The sequence below is a fragment of the Pseudopipra pipra genome, chromosome 4 (genome assembly GCF_036250125.1).
Source record: "Pseudopipra pipra isolate bDixPip1 chromosome 4, bDixPip1.hap1, whole genome shotgun sequence".
NCBI lineage: Eukaryota > Metazoa > Chordata > Aves > Passeriformes > Pipridae > Pseudopipra > Pseudopipra pipra.
Window position 1 is genome coordinate 18,359,185 of NC_087552.1, and position 13,693 is coordinate 18,372,877.

Sequence of the window (13,693 nt, forward strand, 5' to 3'; positions counted from 1 at the left end):
GGTCTGGTTCCAGGAAGTTGTAGCCCTGAGAGAAAAGAGCCCCAAAACTCCTCCATAGGCAGATGTTCTAGGAAAAGGGGATAACTAAGGGTGCAATTTCTGTAACCGACATGAGTAGTGCCAGATGAAATATAAGCAACTGACTGCTTGGGAGCTGTAATGAATCAATAAGTCAGGAGAGGCCTCAGGAGTGTCATTCACACCTCAGGGGGTGCCTCCTATTGTTTTGGAATACTGAGAGAGCAGGAATCATTACAGTGTCAGCCCTTCCCATTATTCAGTTGTGCCCACTGGATACAGGGCTGCCTAAAGCAAGAAATATATGTGCTGCTGCTATGTGTGTCCCTTTTGAGCTTGTAGGACCTTCCTAGTGCAGCCTGCAGGTCGAATGCGAGGCACTTCCTCCAATTAGAATTTAATTGCCTTAGAGAACAGCTGAGAATTTCAATCTTCTTTTTTTTTTTTTTTTTCTTAGGCCCATCAATCTCGTTTCTTGAAGTAGTTTGATTTCCCCCTCTCAAAGAATGCTAAACCTTCTCAGGGGCATGAGGAAGCATGTGAAGAAGGAGAAGATAGTTTTCAGTGGAAATTTAAATACAATGCTGATTGTTTGCTATGAGCACTCCAGTGTACCTACAGCTGAATTCCTCAACTTGATGCACAAGGACTACTGACCTTAGTAGGAGTCTGCCAGCATCTGGGAAACAATAGTGTGAAATACTGCAGTAATCCAGGTCAAGACTGTGCTCTGATCCTGCTTCAGTATCTTAAAGCTGACATACTTTTGAAACCCTAGGGATTTTTAAGACTATCAAATGTAGCTGCAATTTTTCTGGATTTTTCACAGTTTTGAGGTTGGTTTGTTCAAATGAACCTCTAAAGAACGGGAAAAGGGCTGTCAATGGCTATCACTAGAAAAATTGCAGGAAAGGATGTGTAGTACTATCCTTTTCCTGAAAATACCTGACTTTCCAGAGCACTGCCAGCTATGGTTGCAGGAATTCATTCAGAGCTGCAGGCGCTGCACATTTCGTCACTGGATCACTGCCTCTCTTCTGGAGATTAGCAGGCAGAGCATGGAGACCAACGTCCCACAAAATCCTAGGAAGCAAGAAAGAAGTATTACATTTCCAAGTAACACAAACATAGGCAATAGCCTGACATAGTAAATGATGTAATTAATATCCCAAATCTATGCCTATTCATATGAAAAAAAAAAAAATCCCTGTTTCTACTCTTCCTATGTGAAACACCAGACATCACCAGTGTGGTTTGTTACCACCACCCCAATGCAAACAGTAAAGATTCTCCCACAGAAATGAATTGGACAATACACCACAAGTTACCATTCTATCTATGTAGGTAAGAACCAGGGCCTGCACAGCCAAATGACACCCAAATATTTCCTAGTAGCTGTATCTGAGTACATCAAATTCTGATAGCTGTATCAATTGTATCAGGCACTGCATATGGGTCTGACTGTTGCACAACAGCCTGACAGTAGAGGTAGATCTTCCTGTGTCTCTCTAGTCATTTCCCTGCTGCATCATGTTATTCACTATGGACATCTGCAAGAGACAATAGCAACCAGAATGAAGGATTATCTCACCCCATTTTCCATTTTTCCTTTTCTCCAGGAAACAGGGCTTCTGCGACTTCACTCTGTTAGTTTTCCCTCTCTTGTAACTTTGGAATCAGTTGCCCAAACTCAACCAGACTTGACAGAAACACTGAATATAAAGCTTCTATAGATTCTGTGGGAAACAGGCAGCCAGGCAGATGAAAACATGTTCACCTGGAAGAAAGGCAGTGTGAAATCAACTGTTTATCAGTAGCAGAAAACTCAGATTGGCTGGACCAAGGACACAAATCTGTGGAAAGGCAGACTATGCCCAAAATTCCTGGAAATATTATCTGTTTTTTCTCAGTTAAATATGCTGGTCGTTTCATCTATGTAGTTACACTTGGCCAGGTGTTTGCATTCCTGCCTTGGTGAGGCTCATCAAGCATTTTTGCCAAGACACTAAGCAGCCAGGAAGAAATTATTCCAAGCCCTCCATTTCTTGATTTGTTCCTCTGTATCTGTTAGAGGTGATTTTAAAGCTTCTTGTTTTCTCTGGAGCATGTTTTTCAGGACCATTGGGTCCCTCCAGATGTAGCACACCAGATGACTTGGAAGACTATCAAACATCATCCTCAAAAGCCCCAGTTACAGTAAACCAGAAGAAAGAGTCACAAAGTACTTAGATATTGCCACTGGACTGTCACTGGAGAACTCGTGTTCCCTAAGAACACCATCTGCTTTCTGTCTCAGCCACAATCAGACTAAAGGACTTCAGGTGGAGGTAAAAAAAAATCTCATCAGTAAAACTCCTGTTCGTAGGGAGCAAAACGTTTCTCCTTAGCTTCCATAGCTAGTAAGTTTCAAAGACTAATATTAGTACAATATCCAGATTCCATTCTGCATTCAAGCGTTAGATGTAGGTTTGGACATACCACTATGGCTGACTCCTATCACAAACCTGATGCCCTATCTCTGGGTAATATGATCCTTTTACATTAATTTGGCATAAAAATCCACATTGAAACATGGGAATTTCTCAAAGGATAAAAATCCTGAATTTCACTCTAAGTAATAATGAATTGCTGATCCAATTAAACATTAAAATCCATAATGAGCTGGAAGAGATTGGCATGTGTAACTAGCATAAAATGTGGTATGATTGCAGCTGCCTTTCACCATGAAGAGCAATGGCTGTTTGCAAATCTTGTGCACATGAAAGTCACAATGTATTTTTTTGCCCTGTTTCCTCTGACCCTCTTTTACTGTGTTTGCACTCTTAGAAGCTATTGAGAAGATGTTGTTCTAATTTAAGTGTAATAATACAGGTTGAAATTTGTGAGAAAATGATAGAACACCTGGTCAAAATCTTGCTGAAGTCTATAATCAATAGTCTATTTTCCTTTGAGTGAAACCTCAATTATAGCAACATGAACTCTGTCCAGTCAGCAATGAAGAACAAGCACCATGTTCCTTTGGACAAGCCTATTTGGAATGAATACTATTTTTCAAAACACAAGTAGAGATACCCTTAGCCCACCACAAACCAACAAACACAGTTTTAAAGGCTCAGAAGAGGCTGAGATAAAACAATTGTGGTGCTATGAATAAAATGAAGCCTCCAGCTTCAATTCAAACAGTAAAGAGTATAATGGGTACTTGTTGAACTTCTAAATAGATATTTCAGATGCATCTGCCTACAGTGAGTAACTGAAAAGCCAGCATGCGAAAAGTCTTGTCTCTTTAAAGCTGCCTGAGCAAATGCATCTGGTAGTTTTGTCTATTCATGTATGATTTTGGTAGAGAAAAGTAGAATGGATGCAGTAAGCCTGATACACAGTTCACTTCAAAAAGAAATGCAGATGGTGCCTTTTGTTGTATAACTGTTAGTAGCAAAAAGGGTGATGTTCGTTGACAGTTTTTGACAGATCTTAACCTCAGAGCTCTGGGATACTATTTTGAGCTGAAGGATACTACTTTGGTGAAATTATAGTAGCAATAATTCTAGATGAAATAGCAATTAAAGGCATTTGGGAGGGTTTATTAAAAAGTGAGAAGTTAATTAGTTGTTAATGGGAGTCATATACTGATGGGAGAAGAATCTGGCAAGCTGTAGAAGAAGAGCTGTGATCAGAAACTTTTAACACTGGTGCAGGCTTTGCAGAAGCAGTAGTTGGGAATTTAACTTATAAAGTAAAATCCAGAGGACAACGAACACCCAAAGAATCTGAAGTGATGGAGTACAAGACAGAGACTGTAAGCTCATGTGGTTCAAAGCACAAACCAACCCGACGCTGATTGTAAGGACAGAAATTAACTGTGTCTAGTAATGAAAAAGCCTCTACTTGGACACTCACATCAGCCTGCTCCCATGGAGATTTTGCTATGAAGGTATTCTTGCCTACTCCTTAGCTGGGCCTGAACTCAGTTTTGCCACATGGAATAAACCACTGTGTTTCTAATACATAAGAATGGGCATCCCTTTCAGCTTTACCAGACTTAGTCCCTGAGGACAGAACTATTTTTCTGACAATTTCTAAGTCAGCCTTATGATTAGATTCTAAACTAAAACACAAGAAGCATCTTTACCTTTCCTTTGATTCAAATTACCTTAACAGTATAAAAAATTTCAATCTTCTCACACTTGAAAACTACAATGAAACCCACTACGTAGGCTCCACCTGGGGAAAAAAACTAGGCTGTAATGAAATGAAAAAAGCAATTTTGATGCAGTGAATTTAAGAATTAGATCAAGAGCTAAGTCCATTCTTAAAATGCCTCACTTTGGTATCAAAGTTTATTTTCTAAAAAGTTGTGTGTGTGTGTGTGTGAATGTCTGCATGTCTGAACATGTACATGAGCATTTAAATAACTACATATCTCAGATAATTAAGATGATATGATGACTGCAGGTATTTCAGGCTTCTCCATTTATACAAATTAGCTCACAGCCCCAGAACAGCTGTTTTTTTCACAATTTATTACTGCTGCAGAATGACTTTACACATTCAAAGCACTTCAGTCCCGGAATTTAAACACTTAGAAGATTCTGCACTGACAGGTCATATTCAAATTCCATATTCCATTAGACCATACTCCAGTAAATAATTGAGTTTGATCTTGTTGTTTGTATTACAGGTTCAATTATTTAACCCTTTTGGGCTCAGATATTTTAAACAAAAAATATTTAAATGCTGATTTTCTTGTGAAGTATCAAGGTCAAAAACTGACAGGCATTTTTCTTGAAAAAAAAAATATAAACACAAAATTCTAAACTCATTAATAAAATCACCTGTACTTGGTAACAAAGGTTTGAGATTGAGAGCTTGCTACTGCAGGTCTTACTGTAGGAAGAAGGGAAGGGTGAATATCAACCAAGGGTTTACAAGGGGAAACTGCAGCAGAATCAAAACTGCCTTAGAGAGGCACTACTTGTGGAATGTTACTGATTGTCTTGTGTTTGTAAAAAGGTTATTATGTAGATCAGAATTAGCACTAGAGAGAGATAATTTAGACATGAGTCTGCAAAGTGAAATCCTCAGCTGGAGTCTGCATAGGGGGAAAGATTCAACATTTAACATTTTGTTAAGAAACGCTAGTGTTATGACCATGAATGAAAATCTTGTTCATTTGATTATGAGATTAGACATATTTAGACATTTAGACTCAGAGGCATCCAAGAAGACAGGAAACATGCTTCTTCAAAGGAGGAGAATAGGCATGCAGAGGAAGGCTAATAGAGACATAATTTAGTATGATATAGATGACTGAAAACTGCCAAAACATATGAAAGGCAAGCTAGTGTCTATTTGCCTTCCTCATTGACTGAGAAAAGTTATTTGTTAAAGGATGTCATGGAAAAGATCAAATGCTGAAGCAGTGTGTGCAGCAGCATAATATATAACTCAGTGATCTCAGCAGGAGGAACTCAAAATTTGGAGCACACAATTTCTCCTACTGTGAATTCAAGCTGGGCACCATCAGGACTTTGTATTTCCATTTGAAAATGTATTTCCATTTGGAAATGGGTGAATAGCAGCTAGTTGTCAAACAACTGATGACAAGCAGCAAGAGGTATTAATTTGCACTCACATCTGACTTGATCAGTATTTTCTGTTCAGAACTATGAGTCCTGTCCTCCCTAAAAAATATATGTCTTTTACTGAGCATACTGATTTATACTTTCAGAAACTTGCTATTCAGTAAAGGAGTGCTTTCTTCAGAGTCAAGTAGATATTAATAAATCATTAAATACTTTCTTTTTCAAAGGATGATGATTAATTACTGCTGCTTTGTGATTTAATGGCAAAAAATCCTCATTTGTCACATAGATCAGAGAAAGGCAAACTGTAAGGGAAGTTGCAAGGACCTTCCAAGTCCAGTCTTCTTTTGAGACAAGGTGGAGTACTCTCAGTCCATTCCTGATGATAAAAAACAATTCCTGAAAACCTTAGAAGTTTTCCTGTCCCACATTTGAGCTGGCATTTATCTCATTTCCAGTATGTCTGTATAACCTTTTCCCTCTCCTTTAGTGTCCCTTGCTAATAGAAACTTTATTCTGTGCAACACCTTTCTTCTGTGATCCCTTCATAATTAAATTCTTCTCATAGTCTTCCAGTGTGTGCCCTTATTTTTGTACTCTGTCCAATTCCTTCTACATTTTTAAGTTACAGAAAACCTTATGTTGTAGCCACCATCATCTCTAAATATACTTTTCCATTCTAATCAGATTGTCATTGGCTTCTTCAGAATGAATGGCTTTTCCTAACTCCTTATCAATCCTTAAGCTTAACTTTAATTATCTCTCATTTTCTTCTCTTTAAAGAAATAAAGTAAATCCCCATGATCGTTTTCATCCCACTTACCTGTCCTTTTTGGATTCACAGTAAATTCCTCCCCACAAATTAATATCAAAATCTAAACCAGACATTTCATTTGCTTTCCAAAACCAAAAGTTCTCTCCAGCACCCTCCAAGGATTCAGTGGTCCGTGATGGCACAAGTTTCCTAGAAAATCTACAAATAACATTTTTAAATATCAAGATCTAATTTTCCTCCCAAGCAAAGAACACCCTTTCTTGTCATAGTGCCATTTAGTAGCATTTTTGTATACTCAAAAGCCTCCCTGCAGTAAGGTTCTCCCTCTCCTTTCTTCTTGCTGTCATTTGTGGATTAATGTCTCCCAATTTCCTGCAGTTGCCCCTCTATCTTCCCTGCTCTCTCTAGATAGGGAGAGCAGGATCTCAAGAAATTTTTTTGTGGTTTGTTCTGTTTTCCAGAAATCAAGCAGCTTCCCCATTACCTAGATTCACACACTCAGATGGAATCATCACATCCCATTGATTCACAAATGGAGCTGGTTCTCAAAAGCCTTCAGCAACCTGGAAACACAAGGCAAGGCTCAATAGTATTTGCTCTGAACAACAGAGATAAGATGGTCATTGACCTCATTTCTTTCTAACCACTTGTTCTATTGAGCAGCTTCTTCTTTGTTGACTCCGACTACTGACATCACTGCAAATAAACATTTTGTAGGTATTTTCTGCCTCTGACCACAACCCAGCATATTCTGGAGTCCCGATCACTTCCCAGAGAGCTAAAATTCCTTCAGAAGTCTGGGTCTATCTTCATAAAGCTTTAATGATCCTTCACATCATAGCATGACACATGAAGAACTCCATGATTTTACATGTGTAAAACCTGAAACATGAAAGAAGCAAAAGGATTTGCCTTTTGCAAGATAGGAGGATTTTGTAGGAGTGTCTGATGAGATGATAATCATTGCCAGATAACCTATCACAATCATGGAAGCCTGAAGATCCCTTCATTTTCACTCCTTATTTTTGCAGTATGGTTCCTATGGTAAATGCTTAATGTAGCAAAGATTTATTGGATATTCTCCTGGGATTTCTGCTTTGGTCTTTTCTGCCTACTGTTCTCTGAGATTTCTTATTTTCTAGAGATAATTATGGCATTCATTAGCAAACTGACAGTGAAGACCTTGTCACCATTTTTAGTCATGTGGTCTATTATCCCACTGATTCAAGTAACCTAGATTTGCAGCATTAGTGGGGATAACCCACCTAATTATCACAGCTTTTTGCATTTGTTTGAACAGAAAAGGGTAATAGGGGCAAGTGGGCAAAACTGAAGTGGAACTTACCATTCTCACATACACTTGCCAGAGGGGCTCTGTATTATGCCAACAGTTTTAATCTAGACAAAGGGTGCAGTGTTTGCTGCTAACAGGTACAAATTCTTTTGCTACTGTAATTGTAGGTTGATCAAAGTAGGTGAATCAAAAGTGTGGATTGTAAGACAATTATGGGCATCCCTGCATCATCCTTCCAGTCATAAAATGGTAGTTGGAGCTATTTTAAGGTCCTGAAAGCACAGGGAAAAGCAAGTGGCTCATCTCTGCATTTTGTCAGAGCTTCAAGGTGCATACAAGCAACCAACATTGCTGAATTTCTTGATTTATCTTCAGTTACACCCTCCATTAAGCACTATGTTGACCTCTCTAAATGTTACATGGGTAAAAGAAGAAGGCACATCAGTTACTACATACAGACCCAGAAAGAAGAAAATTCTCACGATTTTCTAATCTTTCATGTTGTGGCAGAATTACATTAACATTTTTTTTGGGGTCATTTATCATCTTCTGTTGTTGCATATTCTTGAAGAATATCCAGACTTCCTGGGCTCCTTTGCTCTTCAGGACTGCCTCTGAAGGGACTCTCTCAATCAAGCTCCTAAACAGGACAAAGTCTGCCATCTGGAAGAACAAGGTAGCAGTTCTGCTAACCTCCATCATTTCCTGAAAGCTGTGCCCAAGATGGCCTCCAGCCATCACATCATCCACAGGTCCATTGGGATGCCTTCCCTAGTAAGGTCACTCACCTGCTGTGTCTGTTTCCTGTCTGCTATACTGTATTTCCAGCAGACGCCTGGTGAGTTGAATTCCCCCAGGAGAAAAAGTGCTACCAATTCTTCCAGCTGTTTATAGCATATTTTGTCTGCCTCTTCGTCCTGGTTGGGTGGTCTATAACAGACTCCCACTATGCTGCCTTGTTGGCCTTCCTCCTCATTCTTACCCATAAACACTCAACCCTATCATCACCTTCATCAAGCTCTAGACAGTCAAAACACTCCCTAACTTACAAAGTTACCCCACCTCCTCTCCTTCCTTGTGTATCCCTTCTGAAAAGTTTATAGTCACCTATTGCAGCACTCCAGTTGTGTGAATCATCCCACTGTGTTTCTGTGATTGCATATATATCATAGTTTTCCTGCTGCACAAGGGCTGTGAGCTCCTCCCTCTTGTTGTCGGTGCTGCGTGCGTTGGTGTGCACAGAGGTCAGATCAAAGGACCTCACTAGCATACCGTGCCTCAAATCAAGGTTGCTCTGCATTTCCCTTTCCAGATCACTCCTTCTCTTCATGCATATTGAATGAAAAGAGTTCGGCATTTTATTTGCACCTCAGAGAACTCTGAGCCATTAATTTTTAACATTTCTTCACTGTGGCACTCATTTAGGATCTCAGAAACTCAAGCCATTTATCAGAGAGGGAGAAGCTACAAGTGCAATTTCAGTCCCCTTTAAAAGGTGCAGATCTCAGAGCAAAGTGCAAGTGTCAGAGATAAAACATTTCTCAGTCTATTACAGTTGAGGATATGTCAGAACATAAATATAACTCCATCCTTTTAAGCAGCAAATTTCTCACTCTACTGCAGCTTATGGAGCAAATCTCAGATCAAATCAGTGAGAGCCAGAGGTAAATTACTCCTTAATACACCATAATTTAAAATGTCTCATAACTCACTGTACAGAGTACAAGGTTCAGAGTGCCTTTAGCTTCAGTGTGAAAGGCAAAAATGGGTAATTTAGAATCGAGGAGAGTGGAAACCTATAAGAGTTAAATAGACCCACGCCAACTTCAATGAAAATTATGACAGTGACAGAAGGCTTTCATTTTTAGCAAGAGATGTGGTCCCTTCACTGGCTATATCATTCCTGGCTGTTGACCATGACTTGGATATTTCAGAGGTCCTCTCTGTGATAGCAGGATGGTTGAAACACAGTACATCTTGTTTCCAGCCTCACTTATTGCTAAGCACCTGTCCCACAACCATGATGCTGAGAAAAGAAAACATTGATTCTTTCAAGTAATTTCTGTATAGATCTTTTCTGAAGCACTGTAAGGACCTTCCCAGGAGTTTTTGTCCCAAAGGTTAGATTTTGACTCACATGACATTTCATATTCTAATCTCTCTCTTCCCATCAGTTCTGTGTCTCATGATGAGATAAATCATGGCAGAGTCTGGCTTATAAGGACAACTGTACTTGTATGTAAATATGTGTAGTAACTCCCAGTGCCACTCTTCAAATTTTTTTTTCTACCACTTTTTCGTATAAAAATGCAGATAATATTTATGGTCATTTGATTTCTTGATCAGAAACAGAATCCTTTGCATTTTCTACAGAAAGCTAAAGTCTTCTGTGAAATCAATTTGAACAATTTTTTTTTAATTGAAAATTAGTCTGCACGTTACAGTGTTACAATGCAACCCAGAAACAAGAAATTATATTCTCATTTATTTATCTGTGGACACCAGCCAGAGAACTCATCTACCCAGGACGTCGTGTTTCTCCACATATCAGTGTGGACTGTGTGCTGGAATAGTATTTGGTCCAGATCCTAAGTGGTATTTGGGATTTTGCGCCCAGAGACCTATAACTTCTCTGAAGCTCTCCCATACATCAATCCTCTCCACAAATATAAAAGTCAGGGCAATATAGACCTAATATCTCAGTTCAACTTCATGTCAACACAACATGAAGTGGATTTTACTGGATGATTTAGAAGGCTCCTTTACTTCGATGATATAGCAAGGGCATGTAACAGATCCTTCATTTTCTAGTGGAGACAAAATAATCTATTTAGAAAAAGAAAAGATTTAGATCAGATATTTTAACTCTCAGGGGAAAAAGTACTTTCAAATTCCTTTAATCTCTCTCCCTCAATGTGATTGTGACTTTAACACCTGGAACCTAAAGATATATTTCTTACTGTTTCTCAGAGAGTTCTCATATCAAACGTAACTGAATCAAAAAGCCTAATTTTAACACAACCAGGACAAAGCTCTTCTCTCTATAAGCAGTGCACACTGGTCAAAGACAATCTTTCTATGGAAAAAATGTTGTCCCTATCACTTTGCATGTTTGAAAGCCACACAGACCCAACCAAATTTCTAGCCTGCTGCTGAGACTGTATTTTCATTAAAGGACCTATGTTTTCACTGCAGATCTTAGTTTCAAAGCCACATCACCATATAAAATCATGAATTCGGGAAAATATTGATAATTTTTTAGTGTAACAACACTGCCAGTCTTGAAACTAAAGCCCAAAACTAGAATCTAACCCACTGGCCAAGATAAGCAGTTATTTTTAATTAAGAGGTAATATCTCTCTTCTTGTGGATGCAGCAGGAAGAGCTGAATTATTACATAGATGTTAAAGGAAAATTCATCAGGAAACCAGGGTGGGCTGTGCTACAACAGGAGAAATTATTCCTGGCAGAGGGTCTAAACCAAGCTCTATCTAGAGCTGGCAGCTGGAAGACCTTCCTTCACAATGCTGCTGACAATCATCGCAGTCTCACCCAGATACAACACAAAAAATCAAGTATTCCAAGGTGAATTCTGTTTCTTAAAGAAACTATTGCCAACAACTTAATAGAATTAGCACCACTGTATCTCAGAGCTGTGCCAACAGTCTTGCCTGGGCACCATAACCTGCTCTGCTCCGTGTTATAGACACATACACATACATATTCTTTGACCTTTGGACTTAGTTTTCTAAATGCCATGTGTTTAAACATCAGGCCTTGTAAAATATACAGGTTTTGTTCTGGACTTGAATTGAGAACTGGTCATACAATAACAGATTATAGTGAAATACAGTATGTGTTTCTACACTGACTTCTCACTTTCTTCATATCTAAGATGCAGAGAAATATCTTTTGTGTATCAAGAGAAGAAGAACTAGGAAATGACTCATGGTCTTGGATAACTTTATAAGGACATTGACTGAATCTCCTATTCTGAGACACTGCAGTAGCTTCAGAAAATTAATTGGTCTTGGGTAACAATGAAAAAATGTGGCTTTTACATAAATCACTACTTGTTACAACAACAGGAGATTTTTTATTTTATTTTTTATATATATTTTTAGTATCTTCTAGCGATGGCTTAAAATAATTTGCAAAAACAATACTTTGCTTTTGTTACCAGAAGTTTTTACCATAAGGCTACAAAAGGCTTTGTGCTTTCAAGACAGTGATATGCTGTGGGAAAATTAGTGTGCCATTTAATTTTATTTTTGAAAATAAAGTGGCAGCTTTGCCTCTTTATTTCAATTTTCTTTTGTATGGTAATAACACCACTTCAATCTTGAGGTTCATGCCCTGCCTGTGTGATTTAAAATCATACAGAAGTTTTCTATGTGCAGCTTCTGTAACTTTCATAGCTGAAAATTGGTTAGAAAAAACCGTAAGGTGAATCTATAGATAATAATGTTGAACTCCTTTTAAGATTAGTTGTAACTAGGAGACGTGTTATGATGACAGCTTTTTGGGAAAAAAAAAAAAAGATGAAGTGTGGTGGAACAATACTAGGTAACGGGCAAAAGTCTTTTGCAAACAATAAGCATATTCTTTACTGTATTGTTCAAAGAAATAAATACTTTTCCTCTTCCTTACACAAAAAGAGAATGTGAACAAATCTTCAACAGTTTCTTCAGGCACATAAAGAAATTTTATTGACGTTCTTGGAGATAGAACAGAAGAAAAAGCAAAAGATGAGGAACAGTGGAAGGAAGAGTCAAATTGCCTTCATAAACAACATTAAGATTGTTCAGAAGCCAGGCAATATATGTCTGCAGACCTAGGAGGGTTAGGTAGGAAAGGAGATTTTCCTAACACTTTCTCAACACTTTCAGGAGGCATGTGCAAGTATCATCATCTTTTGTTTAGAAGCAAAGCTTAAAATTCAGAGAGCACACAACAACAAAAAAAGCCACTGTCAGCAGCATTCAGAATGAAAGACACTTGGATTTTATCATTAGCGTCATTCTAACTACCCTCCCATGACATGTGTACTTAATGGGATTCTTATGGTTCCCAGTTTCTTACTAAGGCTGATGTACAACGGAGCTCCTCATCCTGGAAGAATGTGGCCAGTAATTTGAAAGGCACTTCAAAAATCTTAGGTGAAATAAAACTAGTACTATTGTCTGCCATTTGAGTCTGACCCTAAGAGGTCCATGGCAGCATTTTCTCTCCTGGCTTGAAATGTATTTTTCAATTCCAAGGAGAATAGTCCATAACTTCCTAGTCAATAGAAGGCCTCAAAAAATGACAGAAACTAGAGATAGAAAGAAATACACATGGGGTAGCCTCCAAGTGAAATGATTTCCCCCATGTGATGTTCAATGTCAATAAGCCAGTAAATATGTTAGTTACACCATTACTTAGAAACAAATCTCTTCTTGGAGATCAGAATACATGGTGAAACAACACTAGGCCCTTTTTTTGTCTGTCAAGGAACTACAATTGTATTCTTTTACATCAGGTCAATATTTTGTGTTCATGTTCCCCTCTGTGGTTATTTAAGGAAGAGGTTTCACTTCCAGAAATCCGTAATTCGTATGCAGGATAGACAGACAATTTGTAGTGGAAGACCTAAAAACCCAAGAAGAGGTGGATGAATATAAAGACATCTTTTTAAGTAGGTGTTTCATGCTACTGTAACTAACTGATGTTCCTGATGCCTCCGTTGACACATTTACAATTTGTCCCCTAGACAGTGGGCATTCATGTATCTTATTGAAAGGGAGCAAGCATCAAAATTACATTGTATATTTCACAACTTTCAACAGTCATTTTTGTTTCCCTAAGATGAAAGAAGTATGTCCATTCCATGGAGATGTTCTTCCAAGTGGTTTTTATTTAATTCTTTGCTGAACTGTATCTCCATTTTGAAACAAAATATTTCAGTCTGCCACCTCAACACCAAGATGCCAAACCAGTGAGCATCTATGTACTTTTGGAGGCAAAATGGGCTTCCTCATT